Source organism: Odocoileus virginianus, chromosome 17 (assembly GCF_023699985.2).
Source record: "Odocoileus virginianus isolate 20LAN1187 ecotype Illinois chromosome 17, Ovbor_1.2, whole genome shotgun sequence".
NCBI lineage: Eukaryota > Metazoa > Chordata > Mammalia > Artiodactyla > Cervidae > Odocoileus > Odocoileus virginianus.
The window spans coordinates 16,032,873-16,053,788 of NC_069690.1; the positions used below are offsets into that span (position 1 = coordinate 16,032,873).

Below are 20,916 nucleotides of genomic sequence, written 5' to 3' on the forward strand. Positions count from 1 at the left end.
TCATAAGCCACATATGCTATTTCAGGCTTTACACCAAAATAAGGATATTGACTTGAAAAAAGACCAAGCCCTTGATTACAGCCTAGAAGAGGAGACACACAGACCACTGGGACCTGAGGATCCCCGGTGCTGGGGTGGGATGACAGCCTTCACCTGGGAGGTGGGAGGGTGCCAGGAAAGCATTGTAGGGCTTGGGGTCCTTGCCTGGAGTCTTGAGATGATCATGAATCATACATGAGAGGTGTGCAGGAAGGACAGGGAAGGCACTGTGATGATGGAGCAGAAGTTGGAATGATATGGCGGGGAAGCCTAGGGATGCCGGCAGCCTCTGGATCTCACCAAGTGAAGTGAAGAGGTGCCCAAGCGTGGGACCCTAAATGCCAAGAGAGATTCACAGAACCCTCGGTTCAGGGTCCAAAGATGGGGAGGAAGAGGAAGTCTAGAGAGGGGCCTGAGAGGGCGCACAGGGAGGGTTGAAGGGTGAGCAGATCTCAGCAGGAAGGAGGCCTGGGCCCTCAGGTTGGAGCTGAGGAGGGGAATCGAGGTCAAACACTCCCGCCCTCATTTCTTGCAGCCCAGCCTCCATCCCGTGATTCCCACAGCTGTTCCCTCAGCCCCATCCTGAGGTCTGGCTCTCCCCAGTCCCAGGCCCTCCAGGCTTCTGAGGGCAGCAAGGGCCTCCACCCTGGGAGGACAGACCATAAGCCCAGAGCTCTCTCCCGCCCACCGCACCCCCTCTCCAGGCTCCCCGCCTCTGAGCGCCCCTCAGGGCACGTTGTGGTCACTCCTGCTCCTGAAGAGTGAAATGGCCTCACAAGCATCACCCGCTCACCGTCTCTGGGAGCTCACCTCAGGCTCCAGCCCTCTGCCAAGCAGACACTTAGTCGAATCCATCCACTTCCCTAAATTCAGGGTCCCCACTGCCTTCTTGCCTGGAGAATCCCGGCGGGCTACAGTCCATGGGGTCCCAAAGAGTCAGACACGACTGAGCGACTGAGCACTGCCCTCCAGCAAACAGATAAAGAAATGTATTAGTGCCAAGCTCTGGAAAAGGGCCCACAGAGGCTGGGTTTCCAGAACATCCTTCAGGGCAGCCTGTGTTCTGTGACCTGGGGCCCAAAGACAACCCTGGGTCCTGGGAGCTGGGACCAGGTCCCCAAGACCTGGTCCTCTACCTTGCAGACACAGGAAAATATTTGCATATTGAACTTCTTGTGGAAAAGGAGAGAAATAAAAAATGAATCCTGGAGGGACGTCCCTGCTGAGCCACTGGTTAAGAATCCGCCTGCCATTGCAAGGGACACAGGTTCAACCTCTGGTTTGGGAAGATCCCACATGCTAAGGGGCGACTAAACCTGTGCACCACAACTACTAAAGCCTGCACATCCTAGAACCCAGGCTCCGCAACAAGAGAAGCCACCACAATGAGAAGCCTGCACAATTAGAGAGTAGCCCCTGCTCGCCACAACTAGAGAAAACCCACGCATGGCAACAAAGACCCAACACAGCCAAAAATTAAATTAAAAAAAAGAAAAGAATCCTGGAGACCCCATACCTACAGCCTGACCAGAAGTTAGTTATATCCTCCCAGTGTAATGTTGGATTTCTCACCTGTTACCTTGAGTCAGGAGCCAAAGCACATGTATACACACACACACACACACACACACACACACATGCACACAGACAAACACACACACACACACACACACACTCACAAGGCAGGCAACCCCATCCCCAGACATCCTCACCCAGCACGGCTCCCTGCAGGGTCACCTGGGGTCTGCGCATTGGCCACTGATGGCCTGGGTTCCAACCTCAGGGTCTTTCCCAGGGAATCTGCATTCTGCCCCCTGAAGCCGTGGATGGCCTGAGCAGGAAAGAACATGAGACCATCTATTCCAGACACACACACACACACACACACACACACACACACACACACACCTGCATGCCTGTTCTACAGAGGCCTGGTGGGAAGCAGTGATGGACAGACAGTCACATGGTGAATCTGTGGCCAAGCCAGGACTACACTGACCCAAGCTTCTTGACCAGCCATCAGCCCTCATGGACCATGAGCTATATCCATTCAAGACAAATCCATAATCGTGGTTAAGGACCTACTGTGAGCCTAACACCTAGGCAGGACACAGTCTGACTAGAGAAGACACAGGACAAAGACCCTGCCTTTCAAGCTACTATCGGGAACCAGATCTGCACACAGAATCCAGAAGAAGTTCCAGGCTCCCTCCTGCCAGCAGAATGAGTGAGAGTTGTCCCGAGTGAGACACCAAAACTTGTCACTCAAACCGTGTCCTCTGAGGTTGGATAATTCAGGGTGTGAAGGAGAAGGGGTTGAAAGCAGGACAGAAGCCAGAAGAAATTAGTTAGAGAAGAAACTGGTCATTGCCGTTCAACAGGACTTTCTGCAATGCTATCTGTGCTGTCCTATGTGGTAGCCACACTGAGCCTTTGATATGTGATCAGTGAGGAACTGAATTTTTATTATCATTGGATGTATATTCATTTAAATTGCACAGGGGGCGAGTGGCCGCCATATTGGAGAGCACAGCTTCAGAAGCTCTGGTTGACTTCTTGAAGTTTTGCCTTTGCAGCCACCCCCCGCATTCCTCTGGGGCCATAAGCACCCCTCCCTCCCAGCCATCCCCTCATGCTGAGCAATAGGAAGGGCTCCTTATCTCTATTTGCCAGGAATGAAGGCTGAGGTTAGGCGACTTCACCCAGGCCACCCAGCCATGCCTCCTGAATCCCCACACCCAGACTTCCTCCACAGTACCTTTCTTCAGGCTGAGAAATCACTGTGTCATGAGCATTTCTTGGAGACTCCGGTCACCTCAAAACTGCTTGTGTCCTGGGCTGGTGGAGGGTGAGCCTCACATGGGTGGAACTGAGGTCCACACACCTGCTGAAGGACAAGAGGGGGGCTCTGGTGAGTGAGGATGTTTGTCCTTAAGGCCACCTGAGGAGGTGCGGCCACGCTCTGCTTTTCGGTCATTGCTCCCAAAGACTGAGGGGATGGCCAAGCCTCATCCCACCTTGGGCTTTGGGAGGGAGCCGCCTCCCTGACCTGCCAAGCCAGGTGGCCCCACGGATGCCACCTTGCCTCCTTGACCTTTCCAATTCCCCTCAATCCCCAGGAGAAGGAACCTGAGTCCTTAGAGGAGAGAGATGGGTGATGACGGAGGAGAAAGGGAAGGAAAGCTGGCTGTTGAGGGATGGCCCCAGACAGCTTGATGACAGAGGCAGAGCAGCAGGACAGGGAAGTAACTCTATAGAGTCAGACCCATGGTCGAACCCCCAGCCCTGCCTTTACCAGCAGATCAGATGAACACTCTCTGCAAACTCGAAACAGTCAAAGCTTGATAATGACAACCAGTAGATAGGAGGATGGTCAGACCATCCCAGAGGCAGAGACTGTTCCAAATATTCTATACCGACACAAGAGTCCTGGAGCACTTTATCCTCTGGACATCTCATTTTCAAAGCGGAGCCTCTGTCACATTCTTGCTTCACTTCTCAGAAATTTCAGGAAGCACTGAGGGAGCCATGCTTCTGGGTGTAACTGTGACCTACAAGGAGGACCTTTGGTGCCAAAGCGTGAACAAGGAAAAGGCATCTACTTTGGGTGGACCCAGCCCTATGGACTCATGCTTAGCAAGTAGAAAGTGACCATGAAATCGATCAAAAATGTCCTTCCCCCCAGGCTGACATTGCCTCCTTGGTCAAGCATCCTTGTGGAAGGCACCCTGGAAATACGCCACTTTAAAGAAGGGAGGCTCAGTCACACATGGACCTTGACAGCATGCCCCGAAATCCTGAGCTTTGGATGTTACATGTTACAGGGAGAGTGTATGATCTGGAGAACCCTGGTTAGGCAGAGTTAAACACATTAATTCAGGGCAAGGATTCTCTATATGTCACATTATGAATCTCCAAGATAGGAATGTTGCATAAAGCATTTATTTCCCCAATGCTTTTGACCGTGGAAAATCTTCTTTTTTATGGAGGACCTCACAAAATAGAAAAAGGACTGAAAAGCTGTCCTAGGCTACAGAAGTGCAGATTTCACGACCAGCATTTTGCTAAAGGAAATTAAATTGAAGGCAGGTGGGAGGTTGTTAAAAATGAAACTCTGTGTAGATGCCTCTGAGTAACTTCAAAGATAAAAGAAATAAGCAGTGGGTTATCTAGGCTGCACATGAGAAAGCCCAGATTCAGAGAAGCTTGGGCATAAAAGAACTGTATTACCCCTGGAATCCAAGGCAAGCTTCAACAACCCAGCGGCAGGAAGGCAAGGGGGCAGCGTGAGGAACAAGTGGAAACGAGGCCACCCGCCGCCTTGGTCTTTCCCCCCTTCTTTTCCCTCTCTTCTCTCTGATTTGCTTTTTTCTCTCTCACTAGAGACAGGGTTTCTCCACACGTGTATCTTTTCACGCAGAGCTCCCAACAGATTTATATTTTTTCACATCCTAGCATCAGGGAGAGGCCACGCTGACTTTCTCACTGTTCTCTTAAAAAGAAAAAAACAAGGAAGGGACTCATTGGCCCGGCCCAGTCAGGTGCTCTCCCCTGGGCCAATCAGTGACCAGTGGGTGTGTCTATGGGAGGACAGGGACCACTGAGGGGGCGGGGTTCCTGGAGCCAGTCCTGGGAACGGCCCTCCTCAAGGAGGTAGGGGTGAGCATGCAGATGGCTTACATCTGCGCGAACTGGATCCGTGTGCTGGGCGCTCGCTGATGGACTTGCATTCTAGATAGATAGGCTCAAAAGTTACGGCCTCCATTCAAGCTGATGTAGAATGCACTTTTCAAAATATTAATGCACTTTAATTTTTTTATATTTTTTAAACTTTTTGTATTATATATAGTTTTATATTATAAATATAGTTTTATAGAATATAAATATTTATTTCTATAAATATTTATATAATATTTATAATATGTATAGTATTTTATATATATAGTTTTATATTATATATATAGTTGATTAATAATGCTGTGATAGCGTCAGGTGTCTGGCAAAGTGATTCTGTTATACGTACATATATATCTATTTTTTTTAAATTATTTTCCCATTTAGGTTGCTATGTAATATTGAGCAGAGTTCCCTGTGCTATGCAGTAGGTCCCTGCTGAGAATACACTTTTTAAAGGAATTTTTTTTTATGGTGACCAGTTTTAAAATCATTATTGAATTTCTTACAATATTGCTTCTGTTTTATGTTTTGGTGTTTTGGCCACAAGGCTTGTGGGATCTTAGTTCCCCCAGACCAGGGATCAAACCCACACCCCCCTGCGTTGGAAGGTGAAGTCTTGACTGTTAATACTAGACTGCCAGGGAAGTTCTGAAAACACACTTTTTAATCAAGTAAACTCTGCCTTGATGTCCCCAAACGCTAGTGTTGGGGGAAAATGAATTTGACGTTATATTTTTAAGCATAGGAGTTATTTTGAGAGCCCCTGCTCTAATAGAGTCAATACCTTGCCCCGTATCATCTCCCCAGCCTCATTTCCTCCTACTCGGCCCCTTGTTCACATGGCTGTAGCCACTCTGACTCCCCGTGACTCCCCATGACTCCCTCAAAGCTTCCCTTGAGCACCTGCATCCTCCATTACCTCTGCCTAGATTCCCTGCTCAGACCATGTGGCTCATGGCCTCACCTCTGTCAAGCCTTGCTCGGATCTCACCTCCCCTCACTGCGCTATTTAAAATTGCACTCCACCCCGCTCCTTACCCCTCCTTATCTGTTCTGCTTGTCCTTTGTTCTATGTCCTGGGTCATCTTCAAGTGTGCCATATGAGTTACTTATTTACTAATATTTTCGGTTGTGAATCTGTCTTTATTGAAACACAGGCTCCAAAAGGTTAGGGATCTTGGACTGTCTGGCTCACTGACATATACCAGGGCAATAGATAGTTGATACATTTGTTGAGACAGAGAAAATATTGCTGTACTGTGCACAGTGATGGGACCACGGTGGGTGGTTGGTTCAGTCACTACGTTATGTCCAACTCTTGCAACCCCATGGAGTGTAGCCCACCAGGCTCCTCCGTCCATGGGATTCTCCAGGCAAGAGTACTGGAGTAGGTTCCTGTTTCCTTCTCCAGGGGATCTTTGATCCCGACTCAGGGATCAAACTCAAGTCTCTTTCATTGCCAGAATTTTTTTTTTTTTTTAACCACTGAGCCACCAGTAGCTACCTCTTGCCATGAACATTCCATCCCATGAATCCTCAAAGTGACCCTTCAAACAAGGTATAGTCTCCATTGAAAAATAAAGAAGCTGGAGCCTGAAGAGGTTGAGGAAGCTCCCCAAGAACAGACTCCTTGCTAAGCAATTGAATCCAGCTGAAAACCCACTTATGGACCCAAAAGTAAGTCTCCTTCCACTGCATTCCTTTAAAACTCAAAAAGTGATTGTAAAGGCACTGCCATAAAAATATCTCAGAAAAAAATATTTCAGTGACATCTTTGGAGACAGAATGGCATATAATGATAGGTCTGTTGCTGTTCTCCCTTTCTATTTTTTTCCTCTTTTTTTTTTTCATAGCAGAATACTTGTATTGAACAAAAGCTTTAGCACAGCCCCAATACATAAAGCAGATAAAGGAAGAGCTGCTCTGGTTCAACTGGAGATGGGGCCACCAGTTTGATTTCTCCATGCCCCACTGTGGCCAACCCTGCGACTCCATGAGGAACCATAGGGTTCCTAGGAACCCAATTTGAAAACCACTGAATAAGTGGGACTTCTCTGGTCCAGGGGTTAAGATGGTGCTTTCAATCCCTGATTGAGGAACTAAGACCCCATGTGCCACGAGGCATGGCAAAATAAAAATAAAAGTAAATCTTATTAAAAAAAAAAAAAGGCTAAATGGGCAGCTGATGCTATTGGGAATGAAAAGCTCCCATTGGTCCTATGGCTTGTGTACATCCTAGGATCAGTTCTACCTCTGTCCCTTTTCTCCTGGAATGGTGAAAGGAGCCCATGATGTGCCCACTGAGCCTTGGGGAAGGTGATGGTCTAAACTTCTGACTGGGCACAGTGAAATGAACATAAATATGTATGGAGGCTCCCTCCCAAATCTCTCCTAAATGGCAATCAAGAATTTTTTTTTTCAAGTATAAACCCACAAGGCCAAAGAAGATGGGAAAGAAGATAACAATAGGTGTCAGCAAGTTTATGGAAAATGGAGAGCAGATGTTAATTGACTGGGCAGAGCAGACAAGGCTGAAAGATCGGGATCTGCACAGGGAAACCAATTAAAGCCAAACAGTTCTCTCCATAGACACTCCTCCCCTTCCTTGAGAAAGGGTGGGGATTGGAGGCATCAGATGTTGCAGACAATAATGATGAGAGGTGCAGCTAAAACAAGGAGGATTAGTTAGAAGTCTGTGAAAGGAGTTGTGCAACCAAATATCTCTCTACACCCAAGCAAAAAATTAGATTGAAAAATAGATAGGCTCAGGACTTCCCTGGTGGTCCAGCAGTTCAGAGTCTGCCTTGCAATGCAGGAGACATGGGTTGGATCCCTGGTCAGGGAACTAAGATCCCACATGCCAGGGAGAAACTCGGCCCTCGTGTCTCAACTAGAGAGTCCGTGCACTGCAACAAAAGATAGTGTACGTAGCAACAAAGAGCCCCTTGCCCCAACTAAGACCCACTGCAGCCAAATAAATGAATGAACAAGTAAATTCATTTTAAAAAAGAAACAGATAGGCTCTGGACAGGGGGAAACCAGACTTTTGGACTCTGTGGGAGAAGGCAAGGGTGGGATGATGTGAGAGAATAGCATTGAAACATGTATATTACCATATGTGAAATAGATCGCCAGTCCAGGTTCGATGCATGAGACAGGGTGCTCAGGGCTGGTGCACTGGGGCAACCCTGAGGGATGGGATGGGGAGAGAGGTGGGAGGGGGGTTCAGGATCAGGGACACATGTACACCCATCACTGATTCATGTCAATGTATGGCAGAAACCAGTACAATAGTGTAAAGTAATGAGCCTCCAATGAAAATAAATTGATTAATTTTTTTTAAAAAAGAAAAAACAGAACTAATTTTAAGAAAGGGAAAAAAGAAAAAAGACTGAGGGCATGAGTGAGGTGCTGTATAGAAACCAGGGAGATAAGGTGAGCTTCTGCCTCCTGAGTAGTGAGACCCTCGGTCAGACTAATCTACCCCTCCCACCTGTAACCAGAAGCCTGGAGACACTGACAAGCTCAAGAGAAAATATCCACAGAGAATGACGGTCAGCAGTCCCCATACAAACAGTTAGATCATCCTAGGGTGAAATCCCCTGGTAAGTCCTCCCACATACAAAGGAGACTGTCCAGACACTAAATACCTCTTAATGATGAATGGAGAGTCAAAAAGTCAAGCACTTGAGAGAAGTCGCTTAACAGAAAGGGGCTTCCCAGGTGGCACAGTGGAAAAGAATCTGCTTGCCAATGCAGGAGGTGTGAGTTCAATTCCCAGATCAGGAAGATCCCCTGGAGAAGGAAATGGCAACCCACTCCAGTATTCTTGCCTGGGAAATCCCATGGACAGAGGAGCCTGGTGGACTGCAGTCTACGGGGTTGCAGAGTTGGACACGACTGAATGACTGAGCCTGCACACACACCAACAGGAAAGGAATCAAAACCAAACAGACAAAAAGGAAACTTTGAGAAAATAGAGATAATGGTTAATGGCATGAGTTCTAGAGCCTTGGTTCAAATCCCAGCTATTCAGCTTACCAGCTGTGTGACCTCAGACAAGTTACTTAGCCTCTCTGCGCCTCAGTTCCATTATCTCTAAAATGAGAATAATATTATTATCTATTCTTTAAGGTTGTTAGGAAGGTGGAAATGAGTTTATGTTTTTGTCAAACACTTAGCAAAGTGCCTGAATAATATTAGACACTATGTACGTGTTTAATAAATAAAAAAATAAATGCAGAGAGCAGAAGGAAACTTCAAAACATTTTAATTAAAATTCTCAAGAGGTAAGAGATGATACTGCATTCATAAACACCAGCTATTAAAATTGGATGCTATTAAAAAGTAACATCCAAAGAAAAAAATTTTTTTTAACCTACTGAAAATTAAAAAGGATTGCAAACATTTTTTTAAACCCACAGAAGGATTGGAATTGAGGAAATTGCCTGAAAAGTAAAACAAAAAGGGCAAACAGATGGAAAATGGGAGAGAAAAAAATGAAAAAATGAGAAAGCAAACCCAGAAAGCTCAACATCCTACAACTAAGATTTCTAGAATTACAAAAGTGAGAGAGTGGAGAAGAAGATGGTGCCAAAGAAATAAAATAAGAAAAATTCCCAACTGACCTACACGATTTTCCATAGTGAAAGATTCATTAAGTCCTGTCTGCAATAAGTGGCAAGAGAACCAGACCAAGATGCATCCTTGCAAAATTCAGGCTCACAAAGAGAACGTTTTAAAAGGTTCTGGAGAGAAAAAAACCAGTCAATACCTAGAATCTAAAATTAGAATCGACTTCTCAATGTATGCAGTAGAAGCTGGAAGATAATATAGCAGAATGTCTTCAAATTTGGGGCAGGGCCCAGGGAGCAGGAATCTTTCTTGTCTAAGGGAGAACTCTATATCCAGCAACCTATAAATTAAGTAAGGGTAGAATTTGGTTTCAAATATATTTGATGTATCAAAAGTAGAACATTTAATTTATGCTTCTCTTAAGGGCTTCCCTGATGGTGACAAATCTGCCTGCACGGCTAAAGACCCAGGTTCTATCCTTGGGTCGAGAAGATCTCCTGGAGAAGGGAATGGCAACCCACTCCAGTATTCTTGCCTGGAGAATTCCATGGACAGAGGAGCCTGGTGGGCTACAGTCCATGGGGTCGCAGAGAGTCTGACACAACTGGGCGATTAACACTTTGGGTTCCCCGTAGGCTCAGATGGTAAAGAATTCACCTGCAGTGTAGGAGACCTGGGTTTTGTCTCTGGATCAGAAAAATATGTTACAGTATTGTCAACCATAGTCACCATGTTTTACATAAAATCTTCTGACCTTAGACATCTTATAACTGAGAGTTTGTACACTTTGTACACTTTTACTACCCTCTTCATTCCACCCACCCCTAGCCTTTGGCAACCTACTTTTCTGCTTTCTATGAGTTTGATCTCTTTTTTTTTTTTTCCATTTCTGCTATAGGTACAAACCAAACAAAACAAAAAGAAAAAAAATAGAAAAACAAAATAGTTTCACAAGGAAGAGATCAAAAATATATACTCTAAGGCTGAGGTGTAGGTAATATTTGCATAGTCATAATTAAGTGAAAGCTGGATACTGACGTCTAGGTGAAAGGCAAGGGAATATGCCAGGATAATTTCATATAAGAAGCTTACAGCCTCAGCTCCCATGGTGGAAATTCAGTAGATAAAAGTTAGAAAAATCAAGAAATAACTGTCAAGCAGTTGATGTCCATGAAACTATGAAAGTCAGTTCTGGGGGAATCAGCTCCAGCTCTTGAGAGTAACTTCCTCTGAGGAGTGAGTCTCAGGGGATATGAGGAGAGGTGGAGCAGGGAAATACTATTTTTCATTAAAAGCCTTGAGGTACCATTTGGCTTTTAAAATTATGTACATGTATTGCTTTGATCAAAATTAAAATTAAATTAAAAAATAATCATGAATTTTCCACATAGCTGGAGGGCCTGAGCTACTCTCAGAGGTAGCACGGTTTCCAGCCCCCATCACAAATGGGACAGAGCAAGAGTGGAGGGAGATGGTTGCCATGGTTTCCCTGACATCTCTGCCTCCGGGAGAGACTTTTGTCCTAGTGCCTGGTACCAAGGACCTCTCCAGAAAGAGAGTTGCCGGCTCTGGCTGAATTCTGAGAGTCTGGAGCACCGAACTATGCTACATGCAGCCAGCTGTGAGTCTGAGCTCGCTCTCAGAGTGGACCTTTGTCCTGGAGAGCCAAGTAATCTGGAGAAATGATGCTGTGAGTCAGAAGCACCCTTGGAGGCAGGCATCCAGTAAGTAGCCAGAAAGAGCTTGACTTTTTTCAATCTGTGAAGACCCGCCTGCTTCATACAGATGCTAAGTGCTGTGCAGGACACATAAGTGTTCTAGTTAAATCTCCCGGGCAGCCAGGCAGTGGTCGGAGGGGACCATCTAGGAGGTGGCTGAAACAGCCCCAGTTCAGAGCTCACATCTCACAGAGCTTACTGTGTGCCCGGCACTCAGGGATACAGATGTAAGGCCCAGTCCACGTTTTCAAAGCATTCACCGCCTAGGAACTATCCCAAGGGCTCCTTTTATGTAGGAAATGGAAACTCATGATCCAAGAGGTCTCATGTTGAATGCCTTAAGGACTGGCAGGCAATTGCAGTCTGCTTGGGAGACATGTAAACAATTAAATGTCATCAAGTGTTATGGCCGATAGAGGAAAGCTGGGGTACAAAGGAGGAGATGATCTGTTCTGGAAAAGAAGGAAAGCATATCTCAGGGGGACTTCAGAGAGGAGATGACCTCTGGTCCCACGCTCAGGACTGTTTGCCAGGTGGCTGGGCAGTATGTGGGGGTCAGAGGAGGGGGTAAGTCGTAGGGAAGGGAGATGCCAGGCAGAGGGAGGGGAATTGAGAGAGAGCAAAGGCCAGGACCAGCCCCTGGTGTCCCGAGGTGGCTGGGGCCGAGGGAGAGGTAGGCAGAGAGCAGACCTCCACGGGTCTGGTGTGCTCTGCTGCGGCATAGATCTTCTCTTGTGGGTCCTGCTACCCACAGTGTGGTCCTCCAGCCAACAGCACTAGCATCCCCGGAGAGCTCACCAGTAATGCAGAACTCAGACCCCACCCCAAGTCTGCCTGCTAACAGGATCCCCAGTGACTCACAGTCAAGCAGGAGAAGCTCTGCTCTAGACCACTGTTCCCATCCTTTGGAAATACAAGGATACCTTTTTAACATCCCAGATATTTCCCAGACATCACCCACACATGAATGCTATCGTGTTTTTACATTCATTTGTTGAAAAAATTTCAATAACAATAAGTTGCTATGAATTTGGTAATGCTTTGAACAAGGTTTGCAATCCATATACAGGATCTGTTCAGCAATCTGCTGGGACCTAACTTCTGCCGGCAGGGTGCATCAACAGAATCTTTATCAATAGAATCTTAATCATTCACCAACTTCCCCTATAGTTTCGGAGACATGGCACTTTCTCCTACACGCTGGTTACCCACCCAGACTTATCAGCCCTCTCAGTCATTTATAATCTCTGAGCCTGAATGAACTAGGGAAACTCATTATTTAAATAATCCTTGAAATAAATCTTTTTGTAATGAGCCTAGACCCAACTCCACACTCGGTGCCTTCTCTAATGTATGTTTGGTAGCTGTTTTGTTTAATAGAATTGCACTTCTCTGTTGCATAACCAAAACCTAACATTAACCCTCACTCTGCCTGACCCTCGAACCCCAAGCATCTAACCTGGGTGCTCTCAGGTCGTGACCCCCCCCCAAATACCAGAAGCCTGCATGTTCATTGACTCAGAAAGCTTAGTTTACTTATGTCTCTGGGCACAAGCTGTGCCCACCCTAACCCTACCCAGTGTAAGGAGTGGGACCTCCAGAACTCCAAAGTCATGAGGGACAGTTGGCTCTCCTGGGGGTGGTGGAGAGAGGGTCCCAGGACCCTCCCCACACATGCCTGGCCAAGCCAAGCACGTCCCCAGGTGCACTTCAGCTAGTGAGCACTTCAGATACAAAGATGCACTGGCGTCAGCTCTGTTGGGGTCAGCATGAAAACAAGAGTGCTCCGTGGGACTTTCCTGGTGGTCTAGTGGTTAAGACTCTATGTTTCCAATGCCAGGGGCATGTGTTTGATCCCTGGTCAGGGGTCTAAGAACTCATATGCCAAATAAATAAATTGATTAAATAAATTCTCCTAGAAATAAGTTTAAAATACTTTAAAAAAAAAAAAAAAGAGTGCTCCAGTGGTTACATCTTCAGATCCTGGGAGAAGGGGTGGAGCTAGAAAAAGGGGATAAAATCTATAAGCAGGCAATTTTCAACTCAATGCAAAGATAGACTTTGGAAACCAAAGGCTACCCTTGCAGGTAGTGAGGTCTCCATTCCCAGCTGTGCTCCAACCAACAGCTGCCCTTCAGTGGACTTTGGGGCAGAGGGGCCTCCTGCTGCCTCTCAGAGGATGCTTCCCATCAGGATCCAGCCAGGAAACCAGCAGAACCCACAGACTGGGTAATACAAGGAACAATTAATGAAGGGCTAGTCCACAAAGGTGCAGGCAAGGCTTGAAGAAGGCAGTACCAGTGGGGCTTCCAGGTAGCGCTAGTGGTACCTGCCTGCTAATGCAGGAGACGCAAGAGGCACAAGTTTGATCCCTGGGGTGGGGACGATCCCCTGGAGGAGGGCATGGCAACCCACTCCAGTATTCTTGCCTGGAGAATCCCATGGACAGGGGAGCCTCGCGGGATACAGTTCACAGGATCAGAAAGAATCGGACACAACTGAAGTGACTTAGCATGCACGCATACACCAGTGGGGCTGTGTGCTGAGCCTGGTAGCAGAGAGAGCCATTTGCATGCCTGGGAAAGAGCCAATATCAGGATGGAGAGCTAGTCCCCCAGCCCTGGGCTGTGCCCTTCAAGGTGGCATGCAGCTGACCCACAGGGACCAGAGGGCAAAGTGGAGAGACTAAATAGCCCAGCCTGACTCTCCTGTCTCCCCTTGTTTATGACCTGGGCCCACCATTGGCTAAAGTCAACCAGAAGCTAGAGGGCAAGGGAGCCCCACTGTATACTCTACCAAGGGCAGCTCCCATGGCAGAGAGCAGAGCGGAGAGGATGGTGAGCAGACACACAGAGCCATCCTGCGCTGAGATGCATCTCACCAGATGGCTGACCTCCCTCCCACCCTTTCCTCCCAAGCTAGCCATCCTAACCACTGTTACAGTTTCCCTCAGCCCAAGATTGCTTTATACCATACATCCTCGCCTTAGCCTAGAAAATTCCTCCAGATTTTCAGAGACGCTTCTTTGCCTCCCTCTCTCCAGTGTTTATTACCTCGGTTCGCTTCCTGTAATTTGCAAAGATTAAAGATATAAGCTGCTTTCCTTGCGATGTGCTTTCTCTGCTCCATTATGAATTCTGTCCCTGGCTCCCCATCTCCTCCCGCAGAGCTTCCTAGCCCTTTCTGCAGGCACCAGAAATGCTCTGCAGGTCAACCTCGCCTGCTGCCAGCCATGGCCCGGCTCCTAAAAAAATGCTGGGAGACTCTGGCTTCTGCAGGTTGAAGCCTCTTTATTCCCTTCCTCCTGATGCAACATCATCTTTCATGTTAGGCCATCGGGATCTCAGCTTGGTCCCAATTAGCAAGGGCTTCTGACGCTGTGTGTGTGTAGTGACTTCCCATTCTCTGTGCTCTGTCTCTCTCTGGGGCTTTGAATCCTGGTGTTCATGATGTGTAAACAAATCCTCCCCTGCACTGGAAGCCTGCCCTCTTTGAAGCCACTTAGTGTTGAATCATTTGGTGGCAAAAAGGAATAGGAAGATGTGAACATTTCTGTCCAGCAACAAGCGGGGTTATCATCAGGGTTGGCTTCATGGGTGTGTAAGCACTGCAGTCACACAGACTCAGGAGGGTCACGCTCTTGAGTTTTTGTTTTTTGGCTGTACTGCATGGCATATGGGATCTTAGTTCCCCAAGCAGGGATTGAACCTGCGCCTCCTGCATTGGAAGCGCAGGGTCTTAACCACCAGATCACCAGGGAAATCCCAGACTCTTGGTTTAGTGCTTTGCTATGGCAGCTCAGTGGTAAAGAATCCACCTGCGGATGCAGGAAATACGGTTCGATCCCTGGGTCAGGAAGTTCCCCTGGAGAAGGAAATGGCAACCCACTCCAGTGTTCTTGCCTGGGAAATCCCGGGGACAGAGGAGCCTGGTGGGCTACAGCCTGTGGGGTCGCAAAAGAGTCAGACATGACTTAGTGACTAAATGACAACAACAACTGCTATCTTGAGTTTCTCAGTAAGTTTTTAACAGTGGGTCCCACATTTTCTTTCTGTTCCCAAAGCTGTGCGGACGGTCCCACTTATGGCCACTGTTATTATCACCGCTGTTGCTGTTTTGTGTGCAGCCCAGCGGATGAGGCCTGCTGCCTCCTGCAACAGGGGAGGAATCCTCTCGCTGGGCGGTAGGAGGTGCTGGTGCTTCCCAGGGTCCAGGTAAACCCTGGGCAGACTCCCAGCAGGTCCAAGGGCAGGGAACAGTCAACTCAGCAGAGGACACTCCCTCACTCATTCACTTCATTCCACGGTTACTCAGCTCTGCTCTGTTCCAGGCGCTTTCGGAGATATGACAATGAAAAGGATATTATCTTTCTCCAGCCCCCAGAGCTACGAACCAGGTCATTCGCTCACACGAAATAAACCACACTCCTAGTTGGGGGAAGGAAGAGTGCCAAATTGGGAGTCAAGATGCCTGGTTTTTGACCCCTGCTCTGTTCTTAACTTGCTTTGTGACCTTGGGCGAATCGCTTCCCTTCTCTGGACTGGATCACTGCTGCCCAAATGTGTTTGGCCTCAGATAATTTGTATCAGAATCCATGGACATGCAGATTCCTGATCTTCACCCTAGAGGTACAGAATCAGAATTTCTAGGGGTGAAACTTCCCTGGTGGTCCAGTGGTTAAGAATCTGCCTGCCAATGCAGGGGACAAGGGTTCAAGTCCTGGTCCAGGATGATTCCACATGCTGCAGAGCAACTAAGCCCGTGTGCCACGATTACTGAAGCCTATGCACCCGAAGTCCATGCTCCGCAACAAGAGAAGTCACTGCAATGAGAAGCCCACGCCCTGCAATGAAGAGTAGCCCACACTGGCCGCAACTAAAGAAAGCCTGCACACAGCAATGAAGACCCAGTGCAACCAAAAATAAATAAATGAATATTTTTTAAAAGGAAAGATTTTCTGATTAAATTTCTTTTTTAAAAAAAGAAAGGTCCCAGGAGTGGTCACCCAGAGCACCGTACATGGTTGCAACTTGCATTCTATGCTGGTACCCTTTGGAGGTAACATGGGCTGAGCCTTTGGTTCTAACAATCTGTGCTTGACGGCGTCATTTCTTAAACTGGGTCTTTGTATTTGCAGTGAGAGTGTGCCTTGTCCAGAAGAGGCAAGAGCCGAGGGGATAGGTGCCAGGCAGGGACTGGAGGGGGCTGTTGTGCCTTATCAAACTGGAGAATTGCTCCATAGAGGGGACCTGAGGGCAGTTCTGTGAAGGATGAGTAAGTCTTATCTGGAGTTGTGAGAGTGAGTGGTGTTCTGGGAGGACAGGGTCAGAGAGCATTTGAGACTAGGCATGGGCTGACCTCAAACATGCACAGCTCTGCTGCTCAGCACCCCGCCCAAATCTCCTGCTTCTGGACAAGAGACACCACAGGGTACCTGCCTAGGAAAGCAGGCTACTCAAGCCCTTGTCACCCCCACTGCTCTGAGATGCCTCGGGTCGGCTCACAGCTGACAGTCTGCAAATACACTGGCCAGTAAGGAGGTCAGCAGCCACATGTGGCTACTTAATTTTAATTAATTAAAATTCAATTGGATAAAAAAAATGAACAGGTAAATAAAGCAGGACAGATAAAGGTAAATATGTGAAATGATGGATTAACATGAGAGGTGGAACCCTTTAAATTTTAATTAATTAAAATTCAATTGGCTAAAAAGCAAATAGATGAATAAAGCAGGCCAGGAAAAGGTAAATATGTGCAGTGACTGTTGTTGTTCAGTCGATCTGTCGTGCCCAGCTCTTTGCAACCCCATGGACTGCAGCATACCAGGCTTCCCTGTCCTTCATCATCCTTGGGAGTTTACTCGAACTCATGTCCATTGAGTCGGTGATGCCATCCAACCATCTCATCCTCTGTTGCCCCCTTCTCCTCCTGCCATCAATCTTTCCCAGCATCAGGGTCTCTTCCAATCAGTTGGCTCTTCGCATCAGGTGGCCACAGTATTGGAGCTTCAGCTTCAGCATCAGTCCTTCCAACGGATATATTAATTAACCCGATGAGGGGGGAGGGATCCTTTCACAACATATCAGTTCAGTTCATTCAGTTCAGTCACTCAGTCACGTCCGACTCTTTGTGACCCCATGAACCACAGCACGCCAAGCCTCCCTGTCCATCACCAACTCCTGGAGACCACCCAAACCCATGTCCATCGAGTCGGTGATGCCATCCAACCATCTCATCCTCTGTCATCCCCTTCTCCTCCTGCCCTCAATCTTTCCCAGCATCAGGGTCTTTTCCAATGAGTCAGTTCTTCCCATCAGGTGGCCAAAGTATTGGAGTTTCAGCTTCAGCCTCAGTCCTTCCAATGAACACCCAGGACTGATCTCCTTTAGGATGGACTGATTGGATCTCCTTCCAGTCCAAGGGACTCTCGAGAGTCTTCTCCAAAACCACAGTTCAAAAGCATCAATTCTTTGGCACTCAGCTTTCTTCACAATCCAACTCTCATATCCATACATGACCACTGGAAAAACCATAGCCTTGACTAGACAGAACTTTGTGGGCAAAGTAATATCTCTGCTTTTTAATATGCTGTCTAGGTTGGTCATAACTTTCCTTCCAAGGAGTAAGCGCCTTTTAATTTCATGGCTGCAGTCACCATCTGCAGTGATTTTGGAGCCCAGAAAAATAAAGTCAGCCACTGTTTCCACTGTTTCCCCATCTATCTGCCATGAAGTGATGGGACCGGATGCCATGATCTTAGTTTTCTGAATGTTGAACTTTAAACCAACTTTTTCACTGTCCTCTTTCACTTTCATCAAGAGGCTCTTTAGTTCTTCTTCGCTTTCTGCCATAAGGGTGGTGTCATCTGCATATCTGAGGTTATTGATATTCCTTTTGGCAATCTTGATTCCAGCTTGTATACATATATCAAATTTTCCCACTGTGCCATTTAAATACCATACAGTTTTGTCAACTATGCCTCAAAATAGTTGGGGGGGTTATATATTTATTTATCTATTCATTTATCAATTCAGCTCCTCGGTTGTACTAGTCACGTTTCCTGTAGCTAACAGTACCAAGTGGGATCACACAGATTATAAAACGTTCTGTCTTCACAGAAGGTTCCTCTAGACAGCACTGTTCTGAAGGAGGCAGAAACCTTATTCATCTTTCACTTCTACCCATCCGCTGGCTGCATGTTTGTAACCATACGAGAATACTTAGGAATTTACTCTGCCCAGCCCCGGCTGCTTTCTGGAATAAACACTCCATCCAAACCCTAACTCAGAGAAGCCTTGGGCAGCTCTCGCTAACACAGGCATGCCTGGCTGTCTGCCTTGCCCATTACTCACAGCCCTTCTGACACCAAGTCCTCATTCCTCATTTCTCCCTGTAACCACTGGCTCCTCCTCCGAGCCTGTCTGACTGACTCGAAGGTTTCCGAAGCTCACTTTTATATCACAGGCACACAGCTTCACTAGCTGTGTGAAGGCGCTGGAGGTGGAGTGGGAGGGAGCACTGGAAAAGGCGTTTTGGCATCTCGCCTGTCCCAGCCCCATGCAGCTCAGTGAACATGCTTTTTGTTCATCCAGGCATGGGCATTCCCATCTCCCAGCATCACTGGGTGTTCACTCCTCCCCCATCACAGCCTGTTCTTTAGACTCCTTGGGCGGACCTTAGAAAACACAGCCCCTTACCAGGGCCACTCAGCCCTCCTCTCCCCACCCGTCCTCCTTCTCTGGCATTCCCCCTTCCTGATGGAGCTGGGGCTAAGCCCTGGGCTGGGCTGTGGGCACCAGACAGAGCAAGAACTCCTCTCTTCTCTTGAGGCATCCACCATCCACCGGAGAGGTCGACATAAGCACAGCGGGACATGGGGCGGGAGTTTGGATGGCACAATCTGGGTAAAGAGACGGTGGAAGAAAGTGGAGATGTCCCTGGGTCTCTCTCCTGCTCCAGGAGGATGCATACGAAAGGACTCTCAGCCAAGGCTTTCTTTTGTCTAAACTCCGCTGTCCTCATCTAGATAGTGAGAGCCCTGCCCACCCTCCCTCCCACTCCACCTGCCCTGTGCCCCCGACCCTGGAATTCTCACCAGCTCCAGGCGTCTCCTCTGCCTTGATCACCAGCTCCCAGTCTTTCCTGGGTCCTGCACAGTCACACGCCTGGCTCCAGCCCTTCCGTCCTCCTCACCTTTCTCCTCTGTGCCAGCTTTAGAGCTTGTCCCCATGCTATGGCCCTGGTATTGACAATCCCCCTTCCTTGACCTCTGACCTCCACCACTACCACCCCCCATCTTAACTGATTTCTGCATTTACCCATCCTCTCCCCATTCTCTGCTTTTGGAACACTCTTTGATGCAGACTCTAGATTGGCCTAGCCCTTTAATGCGTGAGTGAGGTTGGAATCACAGATGTCTCCCTCATCCATTCAACAATCATTCCCTGGATGCCTGCAAGACGCCCTAGTGGAAAAGACAGTGAAATAAAGGATGATGATGTGGTGTGGCAGAGGCTTTGCTAGGTGTATGTGAAGAATACAAGCAAGCAGGAGAAGGAGTTGCTCTGGGTGGGGCTGAGGGCTGAACTTTCATTGATGAGGAGGGCAATGGTCAGTCAGATGGACCAAGTAGCTCTCTAGACTCCTCTGTCCATGGAATTCTCCAGGCAAGAACACTGGAGTGGGTAGCCACTTCCTTCTCCAGGGGATCTTCCTGACCCAGGGATTGAATCCAGGTCTCCCCAGTAGGTAGATTCTTTACTATCTGAGTCACCGGGAAAGCCCAAGTAGAAAGACATTCCAGGACAAATGAGATGATACAGTGCACCCCTGCCTAGCAGAGATCAGTAACAACCAATCCGATTGTTGATCAGGGATCAGTAACAGCCAATCCGGTGGCCCTGATGGGTTGAACCACGTGATGCCATGAAGCAGAGCGCTGCCGGGAAGGAGCTGGAAAGGAGGCGGGTGAAGGCTATTGGGCTCCTTGTAAGTGACTCGGGTTTGCATTTTGGAAAGTTCATTCTTCAGGCTATTTGCAAAGAATAAGACAGAGAAGGAGGCCCAGGAGAGAGTGAAGGATCCCATAGGTGCATTCCCTACCAATTTTGAGCACCAACACATAGGATGAGCCAGGCCCTGCCGTCCCATCCCTCCCTGCCATGCCTTCCACCGGTCACTGCCAGAGACAGAAAAAGGGGAGGAGCTTCTCTTCTAGTTGCCCATTTCCTGCAGCTCCAAGGGGCTTGCAAGCATTCTGACTGCAGCATCATTTTGTGTTCATTCTCCTGATCCCCTTGCCTCGACTCAGCTCATTGCCCAGTAGAGAAGTTAGTAAATAAAAAGCAGAGGTGCAGTCAACATAACATTGTAAAGCAATTATCCTCCAATCAAAAAAAAAAAATGTTAGGAAAAAGAAAAAGCATAGGTGCTTGACTCACTTTATAATCCTCCTGTAGTTTTGGAGACTGAAGCAAGGAGCTATTGGCCTAAGTGACCTGAATTCTTTTCTGATGAGTACTGTACCAGATTGCCACAAAATTACTGGCATCAAACAACCCAAATTTATTATCTTACAGTTCTGGAAGCCAAAAGTCAAAAAGTGCGTTTCAAGGTATCAGCAGGGCTGCATTCCTGCTAGAGGCTTGAGGAGAAAATTCCATTCCCTTGCCTTTTCCAGCTTCCTGAAGCTGCCTACATCCCTCGGCCTGTGGCTCCCTCCTCCATACTCAAAGCCAGAAGCAGAGCATTTTTCCACATCTCTCTGACTCTGATCCTCCTGCCTCCCTCTTCTAAAGATCCTTGTGATCCTGTTGGGCCACCTGGATCACCAAGGACAATCTCCCCACCTCCAAATCTTTGGTTACATCTGCAGCGTCCTTTTTCCAACACAAGGTAACATAGCTGC

General features: G+C 47.7%; 1 protein-coding gene across 3 annotated transcripts in view; it reads left to right on the forward strand.

Moving 5' to 3' along the window:
* The window catches only part of ASIC2 (acid sensing ion channel subunit 2), a 1,193,713-nt gene that overhangs the window by 1,096,960 nt on the left and 75,837 nt on the right, over positions 1-20,916 (forward strand). The window lies entirely within an intron of this gene.